The sequence below is a fragment of the Bactrocera neohumeralis genome, unplaced genomic scaffold (genome assembly GCF_024586455.1).
Source record: "Bactrocera neohumeralis isolate Rockhampton unplaced genomic scaffold, APGP_CSIRO_Bneo_wtdbg2-racon-allhic-juicebox.fasta_v2 cluster09, whole genome shotgun sequence".
Lineage (NCBI taxonomy): Eukaryota > Metazoa > Arthropoda > Insecta > Diptera > Tephritidae > Bactrocera > Bactrocera neohumeralis.
Window position 1 is genome coordinate 15,788,159 of NW_026089622.1, and position 8,688 is coordinate 15,796,846.

Here is an 8,688-nt window from a genome sequence, read left to right on the forward strand (position 1 = left end):
AATTAGAGAATACAGACATATTGCAAAGAGAGTTGTTGGATATTAGAAATAAACTACTGACACTTATGACAGTTAGAGCTAGAAATAAAAGAGGACTGATTAATGCAATTGGCAGTTTGTCAAAATGGCTTTTTTTTGTACAATGGACGAAGACGACAGACAAAATATACAAACATACCTTTTACAAACGAATGACTCATTTAACGAACAAATTAAAATAAACTATTATTTCTCATCAGCTATTGAACACTTAAAAGAAATTGTTAAAAGTGACAGATTAAAAATTGAAAAAGAACTTAATTCGATAAATAAGTTAATATATGATGAATACAAACGAACTTTATATTTAGATCAATACACCAAAATTCAGTTGTTAAAAAGCAAAATAGAACATATACAAGAAAATGTTGTATCCGCTAAATATGGGATAATACACCCGAATATTTTAACTAATGAAGAAATTGTAAAATATAATATCGATTATAATAAGCTAAAATATTTACAACTAGGAACAGTAATTTTAAATAATACATTTCTAGTATTTGGAATAAAAATACCAAATTTTGAAGATGTACAAATAAGAAAAATTATCCCAATACCTAATAGAGAAAACAATGAAATAGATGCAAAAATAGAGGAAATATTTAATTACAGAAATAAAACATTGATATTTGAAGATGATAAATCATTAGAACAAATGAAAACAAGCAAACAATGTATTTTAAAAAATAATTGTAATTTTGTAAAATTTAAAGAACTCGACATAATACAACTAAATATAAAAACAATTCTTATTAAAAATGCAAACATTTTAAAAATTAATAATATCTACATGTAATCAAGAACTACCTTTAATAAGGGCAAACTATGTAATAAGGTTTAATAATTGTTCAATTAAAATTAATGACTATTATTTTTCAAATTTTGTTGAAGATATAAAGGAAAATATTGTAACCGTAAAATATAAAGACAGTCAGAATTTCACGAAAAAAATTACTTTTGAAGAAATTGTAGAAGAACATAAATCAAATATATAAAACATTTTTAAATTGAAAATACCAGCGTTTGAAAAACTACGCTACTCTCGTAGCATTTCATTTTACTCTTGCTACCGCTCTCACTTTGTCGGGAGCCGCAGCATAGCCTTAGCATAACAATGTAAAGTATGTGCTCTACTCTGCTCCGAGTTTTGTTAGGTAAAAAACTATAGCTGGAGCGGGAGCAAAAAATTAAATTCTGCGCTATGCTCTGGCGTAGCGGTAGCAAAAAATTGGGAGCGGTAGCACAGCAGAGCAAATGAAAATTTTCATATGCTACAGCTCCCGAATGTGTTTGTTGTTTTTTTTTTTTCTTTTTTGCTATTTTCTGGCATTTACAAGTATGGTACAAGTTGGTATATAAAAGAAAGTCGTTTATAACTCAAGAACAGCTGAACCGATTCGGCTTAAAATTGGTGGGGAGGTAGTTTAGAAGCAGGGTAAGGACATAGGATACATTTTATCTCTTTATGCTAAAATTCAATACAGCTCTTAAATACAAAAATTATATTTCAAATCATAAGCATTTGTTCAAAATTTATGTAAGAATCATTTCAAAATTTTAGTAATTCAAAAATAGAAAGAAATAAGTAAAAATTTTCATTTCCAAACATGCTTAGTATATGGGTTATACTGATTTTGCTTCTTAACCAGGTAGTTTTTTTTTTAAGACGAGCCCGTCCGATATATTTAATATCACAACAAAAAATGGCATTGGAATTTTCATCGTCAAGGCACTGCGGATACTTTGCTAGATTATTGGTCAAGGACGCAAATGCATTCATAACAAACCAAACACGATATCTAACGTAAAGATAAAGCGGAATAATTGGAGTGTTGATAAAAAGGTTTATTATAATTTTAGATATACAAAAATTTTTTCGATTCTTTGCAATATACATTGAAGTATGTATATGCGTACAATTTCAAACTGATTCTTCCTAAAAAAATATAAAATTACTAAATATTGGGAATGGTAGAATAGAACTGCAAATACACAGTGCAATGGATTAACACATTCGCGTAAATTGCGGGAATTCCCGTCATTCATGTTTCCTTCAATAAAAAAATTGCGGGAATTCCCGCGCTATATTCCCGCAATTTCTTCCGCACATATAAAAATGCCATAAAATACCTCTGATCTGTAGGAATTTAAAGATAAAAATCAGGATTGTAGTGTATTTTCTATGGAAAATTTTTATATGCCTCGGTCCAGTTCTTAATGTAAATATTTAGGGCTAAAATTTTCAGGGAATTAGTTTTTGGGGTATTTCCAAGGAAATTTCGTGACGGGACTGAAAAAAATTAATAGTTCAAACAAGAACACTCTAATGTATATAAAAAGGGGGAAAGTATATGTACATAGTTAAAATTAATTTCGAAAATTCATAGTAATTGAGTATTGTAATACATTTGGAATAGATGATGTTTTTGGTAATATAAAATTGGTAAATATTTTACATAATAAAAAAAAATTTATAATTTATTCAATTATTATCTAATTCACTTTATTAATATATTTCTTAAAATATTTGATTTTAGATTTATAAAGGCACTTGACGCAACAAGTGCCAAAATGATTTGCATAACATTGTTTTGTTTGAATTATTTAATTAATTCAAATATTATGCCAGAAAATAGCAAAAAAGAAAAAAAACAACAAACACATTCGGGAGCTGTAGCACATGAAAATTATCATTTGCTCTGCTGTGCTACCGCCCCCAATTTTTTGCTACCGCTACGCCAGAGCATAGCGCAGAATTTAATTTTTTGCTCCCGCTCCAGCTATAGTTTTTTACCTAACAAAACTCGGAGCAGAGTAGAGCTCATACTTTACATTGTTATGCTAAGGCTATGCTGCGGCTCCCGACAAAGTGAGAGCGGTAGCGATAGCATAGCAATAATTTTAGAAATTTTGCTGCTACGTAGTAAATGAGAACCCTGGAAAATACATACGAATGTATCACATATTTGCAACATATTAAGCATAATTATAATTTTGTTACTAGCTACTGTCCTTATCAAAAAACACAAATATATAAAAATAATATTAGGTAAATGTATCATTCATAATAATTTTTTTTCATTGAGTTATAAAATTCATAAGAAATAAAAAAATTTCCCAAAAATAATCAAACGTTAACTGTTAATATCTTTTAAACGTTTGGGTTTACGAAAAAATCATAATAGACCTTTTTAGTAGAGCATTCAATTTCCTACAAAATCTAAGGAACAAGATATTTTTTCAAGTAGTTGGTAGCAAGATATAAATTTTTCTATTTGATAATAAGAAAAAATAGAAAACTGTATGTTTCGAGAGGCTTTCCTAGAGGTGTCTAGGAACCTATTTTTCCGAGTACCAAACGAAAAAAAAAACATTTTTTTTTTTTTAATCACTCTAATATGCATGCTTGTTGTTGTTTCGTCTGCTTGTCTGATTTCTCCGTATCCGTGGTTATCCCGTTGTATTGTTTGTGTGGCGTGGTTTTACCGTTGCGTATGCATGCTTGTTGTTGTTTGCAAGACTAACAAGTGCCGTCGCACATGCTTCGCGCCGGCGCAGTGACTTCTATTTGTTCCCATTGTTTACTTGACAATTGTCTTCTGCCGAATAACAGTCATAAATTTCTAAGTCGTAGTATTCTGTAGTATTTTTATCAGTTAAGTGCTAACAAAATGAACAAAAAAAATTTATTTGGGTAATCTGTACCGAAGATTATTTGATGGCTACAGTGCAGCTTATGCTGATAAGAAAAAACAAATTATACAAGACGAGGTTAACATCTTATGAAAAAATTTAAAACGTATTGATAATATTTAAGATGAAACGGAAACAAAAATCAAAGAACTGCAAATAAAATTGACGGAAAAAGCGACTCTCTTGAGTTTTTTCTCAAAAAATCCTTCTTCGTCAAAATCCTTGGCAGTGGTAAAGCCACAAGAAAGTAAAGTAAGTTTAAAATTTATTATAAATAAATAAAATAATGCTACTTGGTATGCTAAACATGTACGTGAGTCACAATATTTTTTACAAACAGTTAAATGTGAAACTATTGATTGTTGCGGTGTAAGACGTTCTAGTCTTTGGAAATTATTAAAAGAAGGATTTTTACCACCACCTTTGTTAATTAAACAGACATCAGAAGGTTATGGAGTCACAGGGAGTGATGACAACGACGCTAAGTTTGCTCCATTATTACTACAGGTATTATTAAATCTCCAAGCATCATCCCATCTGAAACAAGTTCCATATGATAGTTATTGCCCTAGTCTCGAGTAATACTTATTTAAAAGATCGTGTAGCTTATGTGGCCTATATTTTTCTTCATATAAAGCCACCAATCAGCACAAACAACCAGAGTTCCAAATGTGACAACTTGTGACAAGGACGGGGAAGGGGTTAAAAAGTCCTTAAATTCGCGTGACGTAATTTATGGATGGCCCCTAATTTATCTTCTAGTTAAACTAAGAAGATTCCAAAAAAATGTAAAATTTTATAAATTTTTTAAAAACTAAAAAAAGTGGCTTTTGACCAAAAAAGTTTTATTTTATGTTGTTTAAAAATATGTTCAAACTTGACTTTTCTTAGTTTTTTTTTAGTTTAAATAGAATATAATTTTATGCAAAAGGTAATAAACTTTGGCCCAATTCCATACGACGTTTAGTTATTTTCTCTATCCTACCCGCCAATTAAGAATAATCGTAAAAATGAAAAACCGAGAAATCGCGCTTCAAAGTTTTCGCGTTTTGTCCAAGCGCTCATATATCTGCTAGACGCTCGGTCAATATTTGCGTCTTCGATAATATTTCGAATTCCCATCTATAACTTTGGGGACATATTCTTAGATAATTTTTGAAGAGATTTAAGCACAAAAAAAAATCGATTGTTTAAAGCTTCTAAGGCAGGCTATCCTCTTAATAAAGATTTCGTATCAGAATTTATTGATCTTATAAAAAATTAATTGGCAATTTGGCAAGGGAAAAATGATACATATAACAATAAAATTGAGAAAAATAAAAGTTCGAATAAATTATTAACTTATAACAAAGAAATAAATAAAAGTGATACATTAGAAATAAATTCCAAGAAATGTTCCGCTTGCCTGTCGCACATGTTCACTGTGTGAAGAACGAACGCAAAATGGAGCAAAATGAAATCGTTTCGCCATACTCGACATACAAGAGTATGGCGAAACGATTTCATACAGATCGAACGCACATGTGTATCGTGTATGGCCCCTTTTAGACATTGCTATGGTCTAGGAAACGATATTCGTAATGCCAGTCTTTTTATTATTTTTTGCTTGTTGTCGCTATTTATTCGATGTGTTTATTGTTGTTTCCTTTCATATTTTTTTGTGGGATTTGAATTATTAGAGTTGGTTAATAAAAATCTACACCGAATTAAAATTTCATTTTTTGACGAACGGGCGACAGAAAATAGGAGCTTATTCCCAACCAATAGACATTGACAGTTCATCTCGATTCAGACATCCTATCCAGCAAACAGTTTAAGATTCTCTCCTTGTATATCAGCTTCAAATCAATTCAAAACAACTAAGGTTAAATCATATTTCACAAAATAAAAGTTATCTTGTAAAAAATGCTGCCCCGTCACTGAAATTTCACTCAAAATTATTTAGATTCGATATTATGTTTATAGAATATTAAAATATTCAGCCCTATTCTGCATTTCGATTACGTTCCCGCTCTACGCTCCGTCTGAATCGAAAATAGGTATTCTGAGTTACGATTGGATTGAAAGAAGAAGAGGAAGAGCTGTAGCTCTTTCGAAGTCAGCTGTTTGCCTTGAAACGTGTGAAAATGAAACATAACAAAGCAAAAATACACAAATTATTGTTGGTTTATTAAAATAAAGAAATTATATCGCGTTTTTTTTTAAACACTAACATGGAATCAGTAGCGGCAGCGATATTACTTGAGGAGGAGAGCAATGCATTATTCAAAATATGCCCTACATTATTCTATTAAATAAAAACAATTGCATTCAGTGCATTTTACAGCTCCTATATTAGAAAAGTAAATGCTTTTATTTCATTTCACAGCTTGTTATATAAATGAATAATAGTAAAATAAATAAAAGGCTAACAATTAAAAAATTACTACTTTGAATCCGGCTTATAATTTGGATCTAATCTTAGCATTTGCATTTTTATTTCTACTTTTTCCTTCACCAGCTCTTCCTTAATTCTGTTGTGTCGCTTCTGTTCTTCAAGTTGCTTCACTGCAGTCTCCGCCAAAGTTTCTAGAGAACGATTCATGTGCCGTAAATATGAAGTAACTTCTTCCATTTTACCAAAGGCAGCTTCATTGAATTTTTTCGTCTCTGCATAAAATTCTTTTTGATTTGTATCTGTTGCTTAAGTAATGAAGAAGTGCTCTGATTGTCTGCTCTAGCCTCTCTATTTTGGCTGCTAGCTCTACTGGTTGAAGGGATATCATCCCTTTCCAAACCCGTCAAAGCTATCACCTTTTCATCAAGTGGGCTTATGCGTTGTAAACGACAAGGACCTCCACCGGTGCTCATCCTTTCTTTTTTGTTATGCGATAATTTTCGCTTCATGTAGCATTTTCAGTCAATCCAGACCTGCACGAAAACGTTAGATTTAACTTAATTTTTTAAAATTAATTGTAGGTAATACCCTACCTCCATGTATTGGAATCTTTTGTTGGTGGGCCAAGTGCATTTAAATTCCTTGCAACCTCCTCCCAAAACTCCTGTACTTCTTCCTTCGGTCGCTTTTGGAAGCCCTGCGCAATATCTCTTTCCGTGGCCATCATATCACACAATTTTTCGTATTGCTCTGCCGTTGTTACTTTTGACCTGCAAACATATCAAAAAATATAATTTAAGCACAAACAACCAAGGACACCACCATTATGTCTTTTACAACTATAATCATAAAGTTTTACTTACATATTTGAGGAAATTATTTTATCCAAGTGCACGAAAATGAATATATAACGGCTTTCCGCCGACAAAACTTCAACGTACAAAAACGTAATTACGATCGCAATGCAGAATACATAGAATTGGAATTTTCGAAGTTGAATCGAAACGCAGAATACCAAAGTTGCCAATCGGAGAAAATTTCGATTCGAGTAGAAATGCAGAATAGGGCTGATTTAACGTATTGCAAATAATTTATTATATACATACATATATAATACTTCAGTATAATATAAAAAATATAGGTTCTTGTTCTTAAAACTACAAATTTTGCACTGAGCTTGACTAATAATTGTATCACAATAATTTTTTTCACTGGCAAACACGTCTAACTTTTTGAATTGCAAATTGGTCGATTAAATCTTCACAATCTATGTAAACGTTGAAGTACATCTGATTCGATGCATAAATAGCTAAGCTATTGAGTTTATTTCTACGTTCGGAAACTCTGTATAAAGGTCGTTTGCACGCAAAAGTTTCAGAATATCGGAAGGTGAATTTTGTTCCATCTTTTTTGCAATGCAATAAGCATGACAGTGCACAAATTCGTCCTCCAATGAGGACTCAAGATCTGAAGAGTAAACATTTTGTATACATTTAGCTCGGTTACGAATCTCTCTATTATCCAAATTACCAAATTCAATAATAACTGAGAACTTTTCATGAATCTTTTCATCTGCAACACATCTTTCTCGCAATTCAGAATCCAGATTGTCAAGAATGACATTAAAAGTGTTGACTCTAAAGTGGTCTCGACCTGACAGTTGTACATCTCCATCCCGTGATTCATCAGCATGTAATTTTCTCTTTCTTTTTCTAGAAACTGTCATTTTATATTCTTTTACCTCTGAAATATTTAAAGCAGTTTTTTCATAGATTTCGAATTCAATTCTCGTATCAGCAACAACTTTGACCAATCCACGATAATCGTCGATCACGTTAGCAATGCTATGTGTCGATATGTATGCAAGCTCATACATAAACATACATATTTACGCTGGTTTGTTGGAGAAGCTGTCACAAGCAGTGGCAATTGACGATCGTTCGTTTGTGTTTTCGGCACAGTTCGGATTTTCTACCAACAACACAATGTTTTGACGCTTTGTCGTCGCGTCAGTCTTTCGACACAATGACTCTTTGACAAAATGTGAGCTTCGGCCATTGGTTGTCCCCAGCTTCGCATGAGGAAATAAGTGTACACATTTACATACAAGGTTGTGAGTAGACAAATTTACAAACATTATGCGTATGGTTCTTGCAAATTTGTTTACATGCTCACATAATTACATACATACGTGAATATGTGCGACCGCTTGGCCTTTTAACATGTTATCTATTCTTTTAAAGGTCTGCAAATAAATATGTATGTATGTATATAAATATATACATATCTTATCAAACCCACATTAATGAAATATTTGGTAACAACATAAACATGACTTTATTACATACATATTTCAAAAGATTTTAAGGAATTCATCATGAAATAGTTCAATTTGTACGTACATGCTTGTGTGCTTTGATATAAAATACATATGTATATAGAAACTATACATATACATATGTTTATGTATATAAATTATATGCAGTCTTTGGCGCGTTGTAGATACGTGAATCTGTAAGCTTACATTCCTTAACATCGGAAATAGGATAATTTTTCTCATTTAACAGTGAAAATGC

The 8,688-nt window shown here is 31.5% G+C and overlaps 1 long non-coding RNA gene across 1 annotated transcript; it reads right to left on the reverse strand.

The window, feature by feature from the left end:
- Nucleotides 1–6,039: 6,039 nt before the first annotated feature.
- On the reverse strand, nucleotides 6,040–8,389 carry LOC126764462 (uncharacterized). Its single transcript, XR_007667990.1, has 2 exons — nucleotides 6,706–8,389; nucleotides 6,040–6,645 (listed from the first exon to the last, which is right to left on the reverse strand). It is a non-coding gene; the product is annotated as an uncharacterized LOC126764462 (long non-coding RNA).
- Nucleotides 8,390–8,688: the final 299 nt, after the last annotated feature.